This window comes from Cryptomeria japonica, chromosome 9 (assembly GCF_030272615.1).
Source record: "Cryptomeria japonica chromosome 9, Sugi_1.0, whole genome shotgun sequence".
NCBI classification, from domain to species: domain Eukaryota; kingdom Viridiplantae; phylum Streptophyta; class Pinopsida; order Cupressales; family Cupressaceae; genus Cryptomeria; species Cryptomeria japonica.
In genome coordinates, this window is record NC_081413.1 from 453,148,669 (window position 1) to 453,172,095 (window position 23,427).

The following is a 23,427-nucleotide window of genomic DNA, read 5'->3' on the forward strand; positions in this document are numbered from 1 at the left end:
GATTTAGTACTGGTGTAATGTTGATATGCTTCTACAAATACCTAACTTCACCTTCAAATGATGTCTTCATGTATATCCCTGCTTGATCTCGCATATACCTTTACTTAATTCTTTTTCGCATTCCACACCTGATCTTACAAATAAGATCTTACATTTATACCATGCCCTAAGACCAATTTTAGTAGGTCGGCTCTACAAGATATTACAATAAAAACATTTTACAAACAATATAATATTTGATGCAATAACCAATTAAACATGTCGGCTTAATGCATTTACAACAATAATAAAGCATCTCCATAGCGTGCCATGCTGATCTGGAAAAGATAAACCTGTCGGTGTAACCCTAGATAACCTGGACCTATTTGCTAGTAAAAGAAAATATGCAAATATGAATATACCAATGATTAATACTTCAAAATAGAATGTCCACATGATGTCTTCGACATTACCAAGTGTCTTCCATATCATTCCAGGTACCGGTGAACAATATATCTTGCCGATGAACCATATACCAGTAACTGTTGCATAGTTTACTGCTTGCCAGTGAATGTTGCTGGATCTCCAAAGTAGGTGTATTAGTAGGTGTTAACATCAATGACAAAACTATACCAAAATATAAAACAATCTCCCCCTTTGGCATTGATGGCAACACAAGATGGAAAAACCATCAAAGTGCCAAAACAAAAATGCCAAATATAAAAACCAACAATCTCCATATCTCCCCCTGGGAGTAACAACTGTTTATCCAAAGATTATTTTCAATACCAATCTCTTCTTAAATGTGTTTTACAAAATCTCTCCCCAAAAAGATAATGTGTTTTTCCATAGATATCTCTCCCCCTTTGACATCAAATGCCAAAGTCACAAAAAGTCAAGTTCATGCAAAATACCAACCAATTCAATATACCAACTACTCCTCCTGAGAAGTAGCTTCCTCATCAAATACCAGAATAAAAGATTTATCTTTTTAATTCTGCTGGTTGATGACAATCATCAACTGTCTAAGTCTCTACCAGTGGTGGTGTGACTCCAAGCTGATCTTTGAGATACTCAAAAGTCTCCTTAGGCAAAGGTTTTGTGAAAATATCTGCAAGCTGTTCTTTAGTATTCACATAAACTAGTTTTATCTCCTTTTCTTCAACTTTTTCCCTTAGAAAATTCAGTTTGATAGAAACATGTTTTGTTTTAGAATGTAATACCAGATTCTTAGATATATCAATTACTGCAGTGTTATCACAATATATAGAAATAGGTTCCTTGCATTTTACCTTTATGTCTTTCAACATTTGCTTAAGCCATAATATATGTGTACAGTTAGTTGCTGCTGCAACATATTCTGATTCTGCTGTTGATAAAGATGTACAACTCTATTTCTTACTCAACCAACAAACTAATCTCTTTCCAAGAAAGAATGCTCCTCCAGTGGTGCTTTTTCTATCATCTATATCTCCTACCCAATTTGCATCTGTGTATGCACATAGATCAAAGTTTTCATCTTTAGGATACCATAATCCAAGATTTGCTATGCCTTGTAAGTACCGAAAAATCCTTTTCACTGCTGATTCATGATTTTCCCTAGGATTACTCTGAAATCTAGAAACAATACATACTGCATTCATAATATCACGCCTAGTTTGTGTCAAATACAATAAACCTCCTATCATAGATTTGTATCTAGTTGGATTAACAGGTGTAGATTCATCCCTTTGAGATAATTTGTCATATGTAGTCATAAGTGTGCTTACTGGTTTAGAGTTCTCCATCCCAAATTTCTTTAGTAATTCTTTCAAGTACTTGGATTGACTCAAAAATATACCTTTATCAGTCTGAGAAATTTGCAAACCTAAAAATAATTTTATTTCTCCAATCATAGATATTTCAAATTCTTGCTGCATTTCAAGAGAAAATTCCTTACATAATCCATCTTCTCCTCCAAAGATTATATCATCAACGAATACTTCAATAATCAAGATGTCATCATTAGTTACTTTGTAGTATAAGTTGCTATCTGCATTTCCTTTAGTAAAACCAATCTTCAAAAGATACTTATCCAATCTTGCATACCAAGCTTTTCTTAACCTGCAAACCATATCATTGTCATCTGTCAAAGAAAATCCTTCAGGTTGTTCTATATATACTTCTTCTTCGAGATCTCCATTCAAAAATGCACATTTAATATCCATTTTATAAACTTTATAATCCTTGTGAGCTACAAAAGCCAAGAATAATCTAACTGCTTCAATTCTGGCTACCGGTGCAAAGGTTTCATTGTAATCAACTCCTTCTTTATGAGAATATCCCTTACACACTAGTCTTGCTTTATTTCTGACAACCTTACCTTCTTCATTAAGTTTGTTTCTAAATACCCATTTAGTTCCAATTACATTTTTATCTTTAGGCCGGGGAACTAATGTCCAAGTATTATTCTTCTCAATTTGTCCTAATTCTTCTTCCATAGCTTTAATCCAAAATTTATCTTCACATGCCTCATTGATAGATGATGGTTCAATCTGAGAAATAAGACATACCTCTTCATTTACCAATCTTCCTCTTGTCATAACTCCTTTGAATTTGTTTCCAATTATCCGATCTTCAGAATGATTCAATCTTACATACCAGGGTGTCTTAGTTTGTTGTTGTTCTTCAATTATTGTGGAATCTCCTGATGATACCGGGGTAACTGGATCTTCATTCTGTATCGGTGGATTCAGTATAGGTTCATTTGTCACAATTTATGTTGCCAGTTCAGAGTCTATATACCTTGAAGTTCCTCTGAATTGTTCATCAATCTTTACATTTGTACTCTCAACAATTTTCTGCAATCTTTTATTAAAACATCTATATGCCTTGCTCTTAGATGAATAACCAAGAAATATTCCTTCATCACTTCTAGGATCAAATTTGCCAATATACCCATCTCTTCTAATATAACATTTACTTCCAAAAATTCTGAAATACTTAAGAGTAGGAGTATTACCAAACCATAGTTCATGAGGGGTCTTATCGGTTTCAACTTTGATGTGAACTTTGTTGAATGTATAGACAACAGTGCTAACTGCCTCTCTCCAATATACATGTGGTAGATTTGCTTCTGATAACATACTTCTAGCTGCATCCAAGATAGTTCTATTTTTCCTTTCAATAACTCCATTCTGCTGTGGTATCTGAGGTGCTGATAACTGTCTTTTGATTCCATTCACTTCACAGAATGTATTAAAGTCCTTAGATGTGAATTATCCTCCTTGATCTGATCAAAACATTTGATTTTCTTACCGGTTTCATTTTCAACCATTGCTTTGAATAGTTTGAACTTACCAAGAGCTTCTGATTTCTCTCTGAGAAAAGTAACCCAACACATTCTAGAATAATCATCAATAATTAGCATGAAATATCTATCACCTTATAAGTTTCTAGTTCTAGCTGGACCACATAAATCAGTGTGAATTAAATTGAGAGCATTATTGGATTTTTCTGGAATACTTTTGAAACTAGCTCTAACTTGTTTTCCAAATTGACATTCCTTACAAACTGTATTTTGAGGTTTCACAATTTTAGGTAGATCTCTAACTGCCTTAGAAGTACTGATTTTTACCATGCAATCAAAATTTACATGACATAGTCTCTTATGCCATAACCAACTTTCATCTATATGTGCAATTAAGCATGCCTTTTCACTGTTATTCAAATGAAAGATATTGCCTCTAGTCTGATTACCGGTTGCAATTTCCAAACCAGTTCTATTCATGATTTTGCATTTTCCATTTTTAAATTGTAACTAAAATCCCTTCTCAACTAATTGACCAACACTTAAAAGATTATGCTTTAATCCTTCAACATAGTAGACATTGTCAGTGTTATGTTTACCATCAAGAGATATTGAACCCTTACCTTTGATTGAACAGGCTTTGTCATCTCCAAATCTTACTAAATCTCCATTGTATTCTTGAAAGTTCAAGAATTTAACTTTGTCTCCAGTCATATGATGTGAGCATCGTGAGTCAATAATCCATTCATCCTTTGTTTCAACTTTAGCTGCTAGGGCTTGTTCTACCGATTGAGCAATAGGTGCCGGTTGATCTTCTGTTATAGCAACAAAAACCCATCCATTGTCTGCTGGGTCCTCATCAGAATCATCAGTCACACCTTCATCAACAATGTAACAAGATTTGTCTTTGTTCTTTTTAAATATGTATCTCTGATATTCAGGATTAGGCTTGTATGTTTTTCTAGCTTCTTCTCTTAGTCTAGCATGTCTATCGGGGCATCTTGAAGCCATATGTTTTTCTAGCTTCTTCTCTTAGTCTAGCATGTCTATTGGATCCTCATCAGAATCATCAGTCACACCTTCATCGGCAATGTAACAAGATTTATCTTTGTTTTTCTTAAATCTATATCTTTGATATTTGGGATTAGGTTTGTATGTTCTTCTAGCTTCTTCTCTTAGTCTAGCATGTCTATCAGGGCATCTTGAAGCCATATGACCAATCTTATTGTAGTTAAAACATTTAAAGGGTGCTTTACCTTCATACTTACTTCCAATAGGACCTTTTGGCATTTTTCTTGCAAATAGTGCTTCAAGTTCTTCAAGCTCTTCATTCTCCTTTCTGGATTCTTCAAGTTCTCTTTCATAAAAAGCTCTCTATTCTAATTTGTCGAATGATGGAGTAGATGATGTTGATGCTTTAAAGGCCAACTCAATCTTCATAGTAGCAATAGAACCAAATTCCTCAATTTCAAAGGCTGAAAGTTTTCCAATCAATGTATCCCTAGTTACTGATGTATTAGGCATTGTTCTCAATTCATTTATAGTAGTAACCTTCATTTTATATGCCGGTGGAAAACCTCTTAAGATTTTGAAACAATTTCATCCTCACTCAAGGTTCCTCCACAACATGTAATACCCAAAACAATTTCATTTACTCTTTCCATAAAAGCATAAATCCTTTCATCTTCTTCCGTTTTCAGATGTTCATACCTGACTCGGAAGCTTTCAAGTTTTGCAATTTTGACTGTGTAATCTCCTTCATTCAATGTTTTCAAATGATCCCAAATATCTTTAGCAGTCGACCTATCTGATAATCCCATGATTTGTTGATCTGATAATGCACTCAAAAGTGCTTCTCTTGCTTTGCAATCATTCTCTTCATCTTTGCCTAAAGTAGTTGGAGCAATCTGACTAGCTACAGTAGCAGTATAACCATTCTTAGTAACTTCCTATATGTCTTTACCAATGCAATTCAGATGTGTCTCCATTATGATCTTCCATATTCCATAGTTGGTTCCATCAAGTTTAGGACTATCCTTCCTGAAGTAATTAGTAGACATTGGATCTCCTCAAGTTGTTAAACTTATGCAAAAGAGGACTAAGCTCTGATACCAATTGTTAGGTCCTGGAGACAACTGAGAGGGGGTGGTGAATCAGTTGTCAAATAAATTCAAACCAAAAACTTATTAACCAACTTAATGCTTAATACCGGTAAACCAGTTAAGTATGTCGGTAGACAGTGTTAACAGTAAATTGCTATACCGGTAAGGATTAATGCATGAAACGTAAACATAAAGTCATCTACAACACATGACACCAATATTTGTACATGGAAACCTTGTAAGGGGAAAAACCATGGTGGGAAACCTTACCCACAATCAGATGATACTACTGCAGATAGTAAGTGTACATAAATGGGGTCTGCACATGCAAAAAGGCCAATAGCCTAGAGCTCACTGCTCAATTACAAAATGGGAGTCACATTGACTATAGTTGGATGGTTAAATCCAATAAGAATGTACTGCACAAAATAGCATCTTCATATACTGGATTCAGTATCGGTGTAATGCTGATATGCTTCTACAAAAACCTTACTTTACCTTCAAATGATGTCTTCATGTATATCCCTGCTTGATCTTGCATATACCTTTACTTAATTCTTTTTTGCATTCCACACCTGATCTTACAAATAAGATCTTACATTTATACCATACCCTAAGACCAATTTTAGTAGGTCGGCTCTACAAGATATTACAATAAAAATATTTTACAAACAATATAATATCCGATGCAATAACCAATTAAACATGTTGGCTTAATGCATTTACAACAATAATAAATCATCTCCATAGCGTGCCATGCTGATCTGGAAAAGATAAACCTACCAGTGTAACCCTAGATAACCTGGACCTATTTGCAGGTAAAAGTAAATATGCAAATATGAATATACCAATGATTAATTCTTTAAAATAGAATGTCCACATGATGTCTTCAACATTACCAAGTGTCTTCCATATCATTCCAGGTACCGGTGAACAATATATCCTGCCGGTGAACCATATACCAGTAACTGTTGCGCAATTTACTGCTTGTCGATGAATGTTGCTAGATCTCCAAAGTAGGTGTATTAGTAGGTGTTAACATCAATGACAAAACCATACCAAAATACCAACACCTTAGTCATCAAAACTCTATCTGTATCAAAAAATAGTCTACCTTAGTCATCAAAACTCTGTCCATATCAAAAAATAGTCTACCTTAATCGTCAAAATTGTCCGTGTCACAAACTAGTCTACATCATCTATCAAAAACTCATTCCATCTCAAAACTAGTCATCGTCAGTCATTGAAAACTCTGTTTGTCAAAATCTTGTCTTTGTCTAGTAAACTATCGTATGAGTCTTCTAAAATATCGTCCTACTGCCTACAGTTTGTCATACGCAGTTTCATCAATCCTGACAGTTTGTCGTTTAAGCCTCTAGTCTCTGTCGTACGAAAGCTGATAAGTTGTCCTCCTGGTTAGGGAAGTGTCATCTGAGCCTCTATTCCATGTTGTAGGAAATATGATAAATCATCGTCATGGTTAGGGAAGTGTCATCCGAGTCTCTATTCTATGTTGTACGAAAAATCTTCATATCCATCAGTTTATCATCTGAGGTATACCCACCTGTCGTACGAACCTAGGTAGAAACACGTACAAAATACTATTTTCATTGTCCTGAAGCTATGAAATTGTCATCTGGTTTTGTAAACCCTTTTGTATGAACCCCTGAGTTTGTCAGTCTAGAACAATCAAAATTACCCAAAACAGTGTACAGTGAGCATAAAACTGGTTATCATCATCTTGAGCCTAAACAATCCGAACAGTGTACCCCTGTCATTGTGTTGCACGATTTTGTCGATCATCTTTCAACTAGTTCAAAACAACTACTTATCATAACTAAGTTACTTAGATCACGTCTTATACATGATAGATCCTTCCTAAAACCAGACTGATTCTTAGTCACTTCTCTCAAATCAAACTAAGTTACTTAGATCACGTCTTATACAAGATAGATCATTCTTGAAACAAGACCGAGTCTTAGTCACTTCTGTCAAATCACTACATCAAACGAACAAATAGCTTCAATTTGATCTTGACTTCTGCATCACATCTCACCATCGGTCATGTCGGTTGTAAATGCTTGTTCAAACCAAAAGCTTCTAAAAATTCTGATAAAAGTAAGAAGCCCATGGCTACCTTGGCTCAAAAAATTCAAAATCTCAAGCAAGAAATATATGACATTCAAGCCCAACAAAAAGATTCAATGACACCTCTTGAGATTAAATTTCATGATATTAAAAACGCCAAACTTCAAGAAATGCTAAAACAATTACATAAGGTGGAACAACAAGTAATTGAAAATAAAAAGCCAAATCTCAAAAAATCTCACAAGACACCTTCACCAAGACATAAAGACATTTCTTCCAAATATCCTCTAGATAGACAATTTACACCTTTGGGGCTATCTATTGAGTCGACTTTGAAAGAGCTTATTGAGCATAATCTTATCATATTACCTAAAAAGACCACATGGGGATGTGAATTTTTGAGTAAGTATTGTGCATATCATAGACAAAATGAACATAAGTCTTCGCATTGCCTAGAATTAAAACATAAGATTAAAGATCTCATTGATAATAATGTCATTGAAATTGAAGATCCTAATGACTCACCTAAAGAAAAAGAAGGAAGTATTTCCAAGAATGATCGAAATTATGAACCTATGTCTAGAAATGGCTCACATGTAGCCTACATCTCTTCCATAATGCCTCCATCTCCTGAGGCTTCTCAACAATAATCCATACCATGTCTCTCAAATAATGAACCTAATGATGAAACTTTTCATGTTGATCCGCAAGGGCTATCTCAAGGTCCATCCCATCCAATGGTTGAAAAAGTTCTTACCTCCCTAGAATCCCATGAGGATACCATTATACCTTTCCATTTCTTCCAAGATGATCCCCTTCCATCTCAAGAGAAAAGTTTCCTTCCTGAGCTAGATCATGATGCCTCTTCCACCTTTTCAAATGATCCTATTCAAGATGAAGAGTCAAATATTCTATCCATTTGTCCTCTTCCATGTCAAGATCAAAGCATACCTTCATCTCCTTGTCATAATCGTCCACATTCACCTCAAGGATCCATCATGCCTACAAAGCCCTCTCATGATCCTACAAGTCAAAATATTTATAAATGGGTGAACTCACAAAGCTGGTTCCCACTTTTTGGTACGTCCTGATTTTTGCTGAAATCATACATTTTTTAGAAAATATAATGATTTAAGCTTTAAGAGGTCCCATTTTAAGTAATTAATTGAAGAGAGTTAAATCAAAGGCTCTTAGATCAAAATTTCTTGGATAGAACTTCTCTACTTCTAAATCATATTTGCAATGGAGTCTCCTTTGCATCTATCAAATGCTGATAAAAAACCAATTTTACATTAGCTTTTGGGGGGTCAGATTAATTCATTTAAAAGTTTTTTTTTAAAAAGTATTTAGTCCTTATTATAACCTTTCCAAATAGTATAACTTTTAATATATTTAATTTCATTAATATATTTTTATTTTATTTCTTATGAATGTAGGTTTTTCACCGAATATGAACTTCTTTGTTCAATGTATTGGGAAAAATAGCAAACTAATTCAAAAAAATTCTCAAAAATATCTATGCCCTAGGTATTGATGTTTTCTTTCTAACAAAAAAAAATAAAATTGAATTTTGATATATATAGAACAAGTTATGTGTTCAAACATACACATATATCTAAATTATAATTAGTCGAACTTCAAAACTTAAAAAAATGAAAAATATTCAACATATCACTATCAAACCAACTGCATGCCCTGGGTATTGATGTTACAAACCAAAATTCAAAAGAATTAAGTTTTTATCATTTATAGAAAAAAAATTATGCATTTCGGGATACGCATCACTCTTAAAAAATGTTGTTTGCTGTAAAAAATTACTTTTTGAGGGAGATGGAAAAATCAATAAAATTTTATTCAAACAAATTTGAAAAAAATATATTTAGAATCTACAAACAAGATGTTAAAAATCACTAGTTTATTTCATCTTCAAATTCTTAAAGGTTTGAAAGTTATAGGTGTTGGAAAGAGAAGGTTTTTTTCAAAATATTCATATAAGTGTCAAAGTTGGTCAAAAAGTGGGAACCAGTATTGTGAGTTCACCCAAATGGAAAGGGGAAGACCTTCACAAGCAAGAACCTCTCCATATTAAAGAAAAAATTAAGGGTCATGACCTCAGTGACATTCCTCAAGATGGTGGTATCCCTACTAAACCAAAATATAGGTACACACCTTCCCCTTCATCTCTTCCATCCATTTTAGGACCCTATATTCCTCCATCCCTTGTGCAGGACAAACAAAGGTGTACATCTTCACATACCTTCCATTCATCTAGAAGGACACAAAGGCCTGCTGAGTAAAAGAAAGAAAAATAAAAAGCTATATGGGTTCCTAAGGCACTTGTAGAAGAAATGCATTCCAAGAAACTACAAAAGCATGAAAAATAAAAAACCATGTGGATCCCTGAGCGTCTCCTTGAAGCACAACAATCTAAAGAAAAATCCAAATCAACAGGCAAGATTGTTTTTCCTCCATTCAAACCTTCCAAATAGATTTCTCCATCACCTCTTTTATCTATTTTGGATCCTCATGTCCCAAAATCCCTGGTTATTCCACCATCCAAATCTCAAAATCTTAGATCCACTTTTCCTCCATCAATCCACCATCCCTCAAGATGTGTGCTAATCATGATCTCGAAAACATTTCCATTCTCTCACGCACCAAAATTTCAATATCTGATCCATTATCCAACACCTCTTTTTCATCCTTCCATTCCCCTTATTCGATCCTTTGCATAAGGCTTTACCCTAGTTTCATCACCAAATCCAAAAACTAAGGAAATCAACATTGGAGATGGTGGACACATACACTTAATCGTGTCCTTCTTGGAAAGACATCTTTATGCTGGACCAATGAACTACCTACACAAAACTCCCTGACCCTATGAACAACATACACCTTAAACAATATTATATCTACTTGGGCTGGGTTAGTTTCAATTTTTATTTTTGCATTGCATATCATTTTATTCAAAGCACTGCATCACATATAGTTTCTTTTGTTTTTTTAATGCATTGCGTTCACAAAATTTTTGCATTGGCATATAGCAACATCAATAAAACAAGGCAAATGTCCAAGTTTATCATCTATTTGCATTCAAGGCAAATAAGGGTTGTCTCCTTTCTTAGATATTTGGACATGAAGTCTTTGAGATCATAAGGTCATCCATTTTCAACATTACCCTGTGATGACGCTTTATTTATTTTTGGGTAGTGATTTCACTATTTGAGACTTATTAACTCAAAATCTATCAATTTCTATATCTCAAACACATTAATAAAATCTCTAATTCATTCTAGAGACCTAGTTGATCATATGACTAGTGAAAAATCTAAAATTATACTTCAACACTGCTGTAATTGTCACACCCAAGTAGGTTTCATTACTTACAAGTCAAAAAAAAAAAGGAGAAAAAATGATATGCCAAATATTCATCTCAAGGCAAAAGAGCAATTATATATAATTGAAATATCACGCATACAAGTGCGACAAAATCTTGACTATAGGAACATGCGAGTAAATCCATCAGGGCTATGGACACCTACTGGCAATGGAGCAATGTTCGATAAATTGATGAATACTAAGAGGGGGGGTGAATTAGTATGCCAAAAATCTTTGCACTAAAACACTTACACAGTCTAAAGATAAACCGGTAAAGCAGTCTGACAATCAAACTGGTTATCACACATACAAACCAAAATGCAAATAAAACATTCACCCACAAAAGCAATACAACCATAACACAAGATATTTGATGTGGAAACCCAACTGGGAAAAACCATGGTGAGATGGAACTCACAAGTCACTATCTACAGAATAGAAACCAAACCGGTTAAGGTCTTACAATGTTCTTCACCAGAATAGATCCTGTTAGGAATCTCAATCTCTGTTAGGAGATAAGTCCTATTAAAGACTACCTTGTTAGAGGATTTTAGATTCACATGTGTGAACCACCTTGTTAGAGGATTTTACAAAGGCTTTGAGGCCTACCCGGTTAAGGGCTACAAACTTGTCAAAGCTGTGAGTAATCAACAAGTGTTTGATCTATCTACTAGCACAAATTGCTTGATTAGATCCAGTATTGCTCACAGCTAATGCATTCCAGCATTACTTCAGTCTCCTCTATCTCTCTCAGTTACAACTCGATCTTCTCTAATAAGATCTCTCTACGCTTCCACCTTAAACCCTAGCTCAACATAAACCCTATTCGCAACTTCTTCAACAACTTGAAAAAACCTAGACATGATGTCCTTTTAAGGAATCTGATTTCATGTCAGTCCAATAGGATTACATTACAATTTCCTAGGTTCAGTGAATCTAGACATACTCAGTAACACGACACAAGAATCACCGTCAAACAATCGGTGGATTGGTAACTCATCACAAAATGTCGGTTGGTAACTCATCACAGAGTGTTACCGGTTCATACAAAATGCCGATTGCCGGTTTGACAAACATGAAGACTAGTAAGAATGTGTTGTGCCGCTTTCCTTCCTCATACCGCTTGTGATCGACATGCCGCTTCAGACCGGGAAACACATTCTGCAAAATCACCACTAGTCTAAAGACTAGAATACAGCATACCGGTTGGAACAAATACCGGTTGAGCATGAGCTCATACATATAAAGGGGATCTCAATACAAGTGTGTGTCCATCAATGACAATCACAACATAAACTTAAAAAATGCCAACATAAATTACAATTTATAACCTCGTCGGAGCTCAAGAAGCTTGCTGGCAGCGAGACTCTATTCAGGATGCTTTTGAAGTTAGGATAATCCACGTAGCTAGTCATATAGGATGCTAAGGATCTTTTGTGAATACAAGAGCAGGAATTAACTCATTTGCACTCACAAGGGCAAAAGAAGATCAAAGTTTCAAGAATCTATGGGGAAGTTTTCTACGTCTCCATTTGTAAATCCTAGTCACTAAGTGTGTGAATTTGGAAGTTCCAAGGGACCTTAAGGATCGATTGACTGCTTATCTATGAAATATTTTATACCTTCAATTCAATTGGTGTATTACAAAGTGCTAAACAAACACATGCATCCTTGTTCAAATAGGAAATGCATCTTCATCATGCATATTCCATTAACATAGGTCATATCAAAAAAGCATTGTCTCTACATGCATTCTACAGATGATCATGTCATATAGGTCTACATACTGGGGGCATAGCTGAAAAAGTCCTGAAAAAAATTCATAAAATGTCATGAACAAAAATCCTAAAAAGTAAAAAACTCACAAAATAAAATAAAAATTGACAAAATCAAAGCAAGATAGCATAGACCATCCATCAAATCAAATCAATCACAGACAAACTCTCATGGTCTGCAATCAAACTTATCGCATGTCTTGTTAATCAATCTATCAAACTCTATCAAACATCAACATGTCTTATACAGGGAAGGGTGCACTCGAAATCAGACAGATCGGTCTTATACGGGGTACTTACTCTTTGGAACCAAACATTCCTATGAATGATCATCAAATCAAAACAATGACATAGATTAGTATGGTTGGTAGATTTTGTCCAGGTTAATCTCGCCTCTTGTTTTCAAATGCTCCATCTATCAACATGACGTTGGCATTTCCTGCTTTCCTGCATCTTTGATTTTGCTTGTACATATGTTTTAGTCTCTTTTTGTGACATCCTGGTTCTTTTAGAACCCTCATGGTTTCCTAGTCTTAGGGTAATCATCTAAGCATTTTACGTGTCCTAAGAAGTATCAACCAAGTCATCTTTTTGTCAGTGGTATCTGGTCATCCAATCTGAGTCAGTCACTTGTCTCCTAACTACTGAAGAATTTTATCATTGAGTAAACAAGGAAAACAACATTAATAAAAATAATCACTAAACAGTTTGAGATATGCATGAAATTTTCTTTTTGTGTTGTCTTTTATATTGGTTTTCGATTATTATTCCCTCTGAGTAACTCGAGGAAGTCTATCTTGACTAAGAGGAGCAAGGATTGGGGGCATAATATTTTCTTTGTTTTCTACTTGTAGGAATGATTCTGATGATCTGGAAACATCTAATCAGCTGGGTGTCTATGATAAGTGCCTTCACAATAAGGTGAATTCACCACACATACCTTGACTCTGCTTATTTGTATACTATAGGGAGGTTGACATCATTTCTTTGTCTATTTTGAGGGAATTTCTTTAAATGTGCAATCCAGATGCATGTGTACTCTGTCCAAGGATATGAATGAAAAAAGGGTCATTACGGACAAGATAATTAATATTGCACATGAAAAGAAAGGAACTCTATCCTACCTGATATGTTTCTAAATGCTCAGTGATGAAAATTAAGCATTCCAAATCTAGTGATTAAGTTTTAGGTTGCATTCATTCTACATTTTATGCATTTTGAGTGATTTTGGTATGATAACAATGATCTCTTTATCTTTCTAATGAGAGTTAGAAGTATCATCATTTCTTAGCTAAGTGGTCTCTTTTTCATCATTTCTCTGATCGAGTCTTTGTGTATTGAGATGTTAGCTGCATACATAAGCATCTTATATAGATCCATGCATTTCATTATACACATTCATATGCATTCATATAATTGCATAGAAAAATAAAAATTTGCATTACTAGTTACTCTTTTTCATCATTTATTTGCATATGAAAAGAAAAAGAAAAAAAAAGATCCATATTCATCTGCATTACATACATCCATACTGAACAAATATGCATACATATAGAATAAAGCATATAGAAAAATATCTCATAAATCAATCAACACAAGTACGATGAAATCAAATCAAGATCTCGTATATATCATAAATATCTCAGAGTACAAATAATATCAACTGTCATATACAATCTCTCATCGGAGCAAGAATCGTATAGGCTACAAAAATTGGGGTATATAAAAAGTCTAGGAGCTATAAAAAAATCTAGCTCTCTGCCTCTCCCTCATCTCTAGGTGGTGGAGGAGGTGGAGCCTACTGACCAACATCCTGCCTAGGTGCTCGAGATCCCTCAGATCAAGCCATATACTGAGAATATGGGACAACCTACTACGCTACAGGAACTACTACACTACAAGCTGCAATATAATATGTTGCCCATCTCGTCTGGTGCAAAACCTCTTGCTGGAGAGTATCTTGCTCTGCCCTGACCTCCACCAGCTATTGGTCTCCCTCAGCAAGCTGTATCTGAGCCACTATCAACTGTGACTACAAACCTGCTAATTTGGCTCTCATTGACTATTTTGGGTCCACTGCCCCCTGCTCTTTCATAGGCTCTCCATCTCCATCTCCGCCTCCATCTCCACCCTGATCATCCCTCTGCTATCACACCTGTCTAGGAGCTTCTTGCTCCTCCTCTTTTCCACCCTCCATAGCCCTGACACCACTATCCCCCACACCAATAGCTCCAAGGGATCCACCGTCCCCTCTTTGTTGCTGTCTCACCCCAGTTGGTACTTTGCTACTACTAGCACCAAGATTACTACCTCCCCACCTAGAACCTGCCGCTCTCCGTCCCTGTGCCTGTCCATGTACTTGTTCCTGTGCAAGGTCCTCATCCCCAGCCTCCTCTATGAGAGGTGCATGCTCTGTCAGATATATTAATATAGGGAAGGGATGTCTCTCAAACCAATCCCTGTATTGGGACAATACCCCTGCATCTGCAATGTCCTCCAGAGAGTCCCATTGCTGTCACTGCAATCTGACCAACTCCTGCATGCTCAATGGGTAGGACAACCTAGGGGCCCATCCTCATCTATGCTCATCACCATATTGGGTGTATGCGGTAAACTCCTGTGATATCCCCTGAGGCCTTCCATACTACCTCATAACTCTCGAAACCACGAATCACTCAATGATGGACACCAATTTCCCAATAAGAGGATGAGACATGAACATATCTCTCTATTGAGCTCTCTAGTCATCCCATAGCTCTAGACCCCTATACGGTCTCCATACCAGAATGATTAGATCATCGAGTTGTCATCTCCAATACTCTGTCTTTCCCAAATGGGGCTAAGTAAAAAATCCAAAATATCTATAAACAATCAGCTGGTGTGGATCTCTGGCATCATCCACAATCGGTCTACAAACTAGGATATGCTCCCAGACCCATATATGAAAAACCAACACTCCTACTGCCATGCTCTTCCTATCCCTAAATGCAATCTCATGCATCTCACGATACATGTGGGCTAATAGGCAAGATCCCCACCCTAATCTCTCAGGCTCAGTCAATAGTCTCTCCAGCATCCTAGCTCGCCCACATAGAAACCCCTGTTGTCCCATGTCTAGCATAATGAAACAACCAATGAAACCTACTAATACACATGCCAAGGGAAACTGCTCATTGTACCTAGCCATCATATCATCCTAGGTGATAGCCCGCTCAAGAATGTCCTCATCGTGAAATATACATCTCAAGGCTAAGATACCAGGACGCTGAGCAAAATCGTAGTCAACCTTATCCCTAGGAAATGAAATCCTCAAAATCCCATAAACATCCTCTTTCATAATAGTCATCTCTCTAACTGGTAGATGAAAGGTGTTATTCTTAGAATGGAACTGCTCAACAAGTGCAATAAGCATCCTATGATTCACACAGATATCAGGTATATCTAAAAGGTGAGTAAAGCCACACAAATCAATATGTGCTTTATCTACATCTGACAGCTCATAGACTAGACTCATCATAGGAGGATAGACACACCAAAACAAGATATGTGGCAATTGAACCTGTAAATATCAAACAATAGAGCATCAACAAGTCATCCCAATTATGCTACAAAACATGTTAAACATCACGTAAATCCAAATACACCAAATGCCAATTCAAAATTTCATGTTTTAAAGCTTAAAAATGCTCACAATTTTCCATACGATATTTCACAGTGTAAGCAGAAACTCGTATGAGTCAGGAATCCATACCACACGATAAAAGACTCATATGAAAAAATTTCATAAACTCGCATGATAATATGGGCTATCAAACAAACTCTCGTATGATACATGGGATGACTCCACACGACAAAATATATAGCATTAAACGACAAAACACATGAAGATAGTTTGCCATACAAAAGACAGTGTCATCTCGCACGACAAAACGACATTGACCGATTTTCAATGATATCAAAAGGCCAAAAACTCAACAAAAATTCAAAATTGATGAAATGCAAAGGCTTAAGATTAGTCACTTACCGCTGGCTCGTAGTTTTGCGGTCGATTATGTCATCTTTGGCGCTTGAATCAATGCTTCTAGATCAGAATGACCTTTTTTCTTCATAGAAGGCTTTTCAAATTTCAAACTTGGAGAGGTTAAAATGAATTGAAAATGACACTTGGACCCCTTATATAGCCAAAACCCTAATTTTTCAACTTGCTCCGATGGACATGAAAACTGTACCCTAAGCTAATTTGCCCATTCTTATTCCATTTTCAGGATCGAAATCAAAATATGAGATCATTCTCCTAGTCAATTTTGTACAACTTAGACCACTTAGCGCTTTCATCAAATACTCATTCTTTTCTTCAATTTGCGCTCAATTTCTCATTATTGCTAAATCTTTAAATATTCCTTTGAATCATTCTTCGTGCTCAAATAATTATCATTGCCAACAATTGCCTATAATCATCATGTACCCTCGCTATCTTTCGAATTCGCTCCCGAGGGGGCATACTCATGACCTCTTGACCTCACATCTTTAATGTCGAGAAATTTTTTAAATCTTCATCAAATGTCGAGCAAAAATCTTTTATAATAAAGAAAATCAAACAAATTCTTATCGCTAAGGGCATCTCAGCTTCATCGCTTCATATCAAGTTGAGATTTCTCGATCATTTGAATCAAATCAATCTCTAGGGGCATATCAGTTTCATCGCTTCAAATCAAGCTGATATTTTTTTCATTTGAATCAGTCTCTTAACGTTAATCAGTTTCATTGCTTTTCATCAAGTTGATTATTCATTTAAACTCAATCAAAAGTTTAAAGAGTATCTTTGATCACACGCTCAATCTAAGAAGGTGTTCAGTTTCATCGCATCAAATCAAGCTGGACAATTTATCTTCCCTCATCATGTCTTGATCCATCAAGTTCAAGATCAATTTTTTCTTCGCTCACTGTGTCTAGTTCAATCAAGTTCTAGATCAGCAAGATCTGCTTCTTGCTCAATCAAGTTCAAGTTCGGTATCTTTGGTCTTCATCGGTCCTAGTTCTTTGAAGTTCGGGATCGGTATCGCTTTAATCAACTATGTTCAGTTTCATCACTTCAAAATAAGCTAAACACCTCACTCTTCATCTAGTTCATGATTAATCAAGTTCAAAACTGGTATCTCCTAGACATCAACTATTCTTTGAACGAACACGCTGCTTGCACATTAATTCAAAGAGGGGCAAATGTAATACCCTAAAATTAGTCACCTAAACCATGGGCCCCTAATCTCAACAACATCACCAAGGTCCTAACCAAAGGCAATTAAATCAAATTTGAGCACACAATTAATTAATTCTTCAATCATTAAATGTCACATGGCAAGTGAATTATTCTATATTAATTAAATATTTATTTAATTAATTAATTCCAAGCAAATCATTTTCATCAATTATCCTATTTAATTTATTAAATATCCTAGCATATTTAATTAATTAATTAATTTTCCATTTAATCATAGAAAAGGAATTAATTTATTACAAAAGAGGAATCAATATGCAATGAAAGAGTTAAATTGAAAATAAAATAAAAGAATTTAATTGAGAGAGAAATCAAACTTGAGATAATATTTATTCTTCTAAATTGAGATAACTTGAAATTAGAAAAGTAATTAATTAAATTATTAATCATTCTCTAAAACTGGAACTCAAATCTTTTGAGAAAAGAAGTTCAGTTGCATTGAAAAGACTTTTTTCTTGAATAAATCAAAAAAATCGCATGGAATCACCTATTTTCATCACAAGTGCATGGAATTAATTGAATTTTATCTCCAATGCAAACTCAAACTTATAATTTGAATGCATTTCAATCAAACTATAATTGGAATATATCTCAAGGTTAATTGAATCTTATCTCTCAATTATTTCAATTATCCTAAATTGTGCTTTTTCTTGAATAATATCAACCACTCGTTGCTAATCGATCTTGAGCATTGGTCTCTCTTGTGATTTTCTATAAATTTAGCCTTCATCTCTCATTCAAGACACCCTGGAGATTTATTGTTATTATGCAGTTTTTGCTCTAGAGTCATTGAAGATATTGTGCTTTCTTTTTTGAGATTATTGCATCTTAGTTTAGCTTTTTCCATATTTAGTTCAATTATGATTGCTTGAATTCATATAACTTACTATTCATCCATCTAGCATAATCTTGCATCCATTTAGCTTAATACCATGGTCATATAGATTAAATCCTTCACCTTGATGTAGTCTAGTCATTGGTATTGCTTATACAAATCTGAGAGCAATTATATACTCACATATTTTAGAAGGCAATTGGTCAATTTGTGGTGGTTTTATTATTCATGCTTATATCTGTCTAACTATACATGTAATGACTTAATTGAAGTGTTGTGTCTTACAACTTGTAGCTACTTATTCCACTTTTCACACACACAGAATCCATAGGCGGTGGTTAAGCCATGTCACAAACCCGAGCGTTTTGCTACATAGCACAAGGAGACCAAAGGCACACACCTTGGAACAATCCCCCCCAGCACAAGTGAGGGGTTTGAACCTATGACCAAGCTCAGATACCACTTTTTATAAGTGTGGTTGTCGTTGCACCAAAAGATCGACCTGTTAATGCCCGATACAACCACTAGACTTATAGAATCCACAGGAGGCGATTAAGCCATGTCAAAAAACCAAGTACTGCATTGCACATCACAAGGAGATGAAGGGTGTGCACCTTGCAACAGTAAATTTATAAAATTTCTCACTAAAAGACTAAGAAAACTATCCAATAGCCTATTGTAGAGTTAGAAACTACATACTCTACAATTTCTACTTTATAAATTGTACTCATTTTTATGTCCATTCTTGTAGCATGTTGTAGTATCATAAATCGTAATCCCTTACAATTTTAGACTCCTTTTTTGGGCCATTTCCTTAGTGTGTCCCCTCAGCTCTTTCCAAGCCTATTTTTGGCCTTTTTATTGTTGAAAAGTTGTTATATTTTAATATTGTGATCAATCATGTGCTCCAAACTTGTGCATGTCTCACTTTCCTCTATTCCACCCCTTTTTGGTTGGACTAGAGTTCTAGGTGTCTTAGTCCTAGAGGACTAGGACTCTAGGCAACATAGTCCTCCTAGAATGGGCCCAAATTTAAACTTGTCAGTGTGTTGGTTCTCGCCAATCATTATCTAATCCTGATATTTGAATATAATTTTTGAAGGTTGACCTAATTTATGAAACACTTTGGGAACCCTATATAAGGGCATCTTTCCTAATTAATTTTCATACCTACACAATCCTAATCACTTCCTAGAGCAAGTATTATGTGCAAATTTTTTCATATACGAGCATTATGGAGTAGCAAGTTACAAAAATCTTCATGCAAGTGGGTTTTCATGATTGATTTTGTCTTGTCATTGTTATGTTATTGCATCAACACTTTAGGGTCCTATCTAAACATCATTGCATCATCAACTTTATCAAGTTTGAGGTATAATCTTATTAATTTAGCATTTTACTTTAGATTTACCATTTGCCCTACAAGAGTAAACTCTATTTTCCTAATTATCATTTCTCCAGTGGAGGTTAACACCTACTTGGGGTTTGACTTAGGCAAGCCCCTATATAGCACAACACCATTTTCTCTAGTTTCTATGTTTAGGATTCAAATTTGGCGAATTTGGATTATAGATTCGTGAAGTGAAAACTGAGATGAACTGATCCAAACTTTGAAGAAGATGAAAAACTTGGATGTTGTACCTAGCTATATAGTGTCTAACACTTTTCCAATGAAATTTAAAGGAGATAATATATAGGGCATCTTGATCGAGAATATGTTCATGAAATTTACATCAAATACATTCAAAACAATGGTGCCTAGCTACATAATCGAACAATTTCAAGCTCAAATTATAGACATGTGTTCCTTTCTAAATTCCTTTTCCAAATTTGTCTTCAAAATTTTCATATATGTGTGTGTGTGTAGCATCCTAAAATTACACCCCTTGCTATTTTGACCATATTTGGGACCCTCACCTTAGTGTTTTCATCTTCATGCTTGAGCGGGACCTATTTATGCCTCCCCCATGCAATAAACATCATATTTTTACACTTTAACTTTTTGGGACCCCTTGTTCCTAGCCTAAATTGCGGTAGGACCAAGGCATCTAGTGCCTTGGTCCTCACCAGGACCATGGAACCATGCCACGGGCCTTCTCAATTGGGCCCTAATTTAAACCCTTGGCCCTATCTCAAATTTGAGCGGGAATCACTTCTTCATGTCAGCCTATGTCAGAAAATTAATATTATTTGTAGATACCTAACATTGTCTCAAAGAGGGGAAAGTGTAGACACCTAAAAATGTCTCATTGATCATGTACTAATTATTCATCCAATTAATTAAATAATTCTCTAATTATTTAATTAAGTTAATTAATCTTATTCTTCTAAATTTATATTTCGTCATAATCTTACTAATTATTTCAATTTCAGTTCTATCATCGTTTAATCATTTAAACCATTTTCTAATGTTAATTAAATATTTGTTATTTAATTAATTGTGATTCATTAATCCCTCAATTTAATTAATATTTATTATTTAAGTAAATTCATTCTCAATTTCTATTTCTCATCATTTAATCATTAACCCTCTTCTAAATATTAATTAAATATTTATTATTTAATTAATTATCATTTAATTCCTTGAATTTAAATAATTTTTATTATTTAATTAAATTTAATTTCTAAATAATTAAATAGTTTCTTTAAATTATTTAATTAGATAATTAATTTCTTCTAATTTCAAATACATATGCATGATTTCAAAAATCAAATTGAATTCCAAAGCCAAGTTCTAAATATATTCAAATGACAAAATTAAATTTAAAATAAATTCAATATTTGAATTAAATCTCATGCAAAGATTAAATTGAAAATCAAAGTCAAAGTGAAAGCACATGCTAAATTAATTAATTAATTAAATCAATTATCTTTTCAATCTCTATTTCTATCTTCCACTTTGATTTTTTCCAAAAAGCATTCAATCAATCATCTCAGTTAACTATTCCATCTATTTTAAATGATCATTTCAATTAATTGATTAATTACACAATTTCTTTAATTCTCTCCAATCATTCTTTTTCTATCTTCCAATTAGATTTTTTTAAATAAATCTTTATTTGTCATCAATCAATTATCCTCCAATCATTCTTTTTCATCTTTCAATCAGTTTTTTTCTCAATCAATTTTTTTGTCAATTAGTTAACTAAATTATCTATTCAATCTATTATGTTCCACCTCCAAATCAGCAGTTCAACTATCAATCAGCGTGCGAGCTTACCTGAGTTCCACCTCTTGATCAATCTATTCCACCTCTCAATCAATCCTCTCCAATAATCTATAAATTGAGCATTCAATCTCCATTTTCAACAATCACGAGAATCACAAACTTTGAATCTTTGTGTCAATTGTAGGTTGCCAGCATAATATCTGAAAGTCATCATACCACGAAGAAGAGAAGAGAAATGGAAGTCATGATGCATAATAGGGAGTTTTCTATTGTTTAATTTGATTCTATTATGCATTTATTTCATTGGTTTATGTTTGAATTGCTAGAATAGGGATTCGTGATTTCCTTATTATTTCTAGTTAAGCAAAGATGATTTTAAGCATACGACATTTTGGTGAACCCGGCGTGAATCAACAACACTCTGATCTGTAATTTTGTGTATACTTGCAGGTATAGGTATTCGATCTTGCAACTACACCTCTCTTTTAAATTCATATTCTAAGAGGTTTTCTGATCTTAATTGGTATTTTATTCAAAACTTTCAAGACTAACATTGTGTAGATCAGATTCCAGGCTGTTCAAAGATTTTATCATATCTTCCAAATGATTGACAATTTCTTCATGATTTTTTTTATGTAGGTTAATGATCATCTCACAACTCTACAGTAAACAAATCAGCCTTGGATCGTCATTTTTGAGTGAGATATAGTAGTTTTAATATTTTTCATAAATATTTTATTTTTGGAGCAAATAAACACATTTCTATGAGATGTTTTTATAGAAAGTTACAGATCTTGAGACACGCCTACAATAAAATTTTTGGATCTTTACCATCTTTTTTTATCGAGATATGATCATTTTAATTTTTTTAATAAATTTTGAATTTTGGGCACAATTCAGATAATTTTTCTAAAATTCTTGCATTTCTCGAAAGATCTTGAAATTTCATAGGGGGTATCTTCTTTACTCTTTTGATTTTGATATCAAATAATTAATGTAAAGCTAGATCTTTAAAAATTTATGTTTTTCCATAAATTGGCTCTGCAGGGTGCAAATTAATGTCTTTTTCTAAAATTCTTACACTTTTGAAAAGCTCTCAGAAATTCATCAGGGGTATCTTGTTTGTAATTTTTTTTTGGGGTAAAAAAAACAACAACTATTTTTTAATGTTGTCATTTTGATTTCTACTACTAATGGTTTGTTTGCAGCGTGTGGCGAAATTACAGAGAAGGCTTGATCATCCCAGACTATTTTGAGACTACTAATAATTTGATTGCAGGATCCTTTAGGATTAACTCACTTTTGGATTTTGGGTTTAAAATTGGCATGCATGCTCTCACACTTCATATTGGTGCTTAAAATAAATCTTGGATTAAAATTGACATGTATGATCTCACACTTCATTTTGGGTTTAAAATTGACATGTATGCTCTCACACTTCAGCTTGGGGCTTAAAATTGATCTTGGGTTTAAAATTGACATGCATAATCTCACATTTCAATTTTGGTGTTTTAAAATGGACATGCACATGCGTATC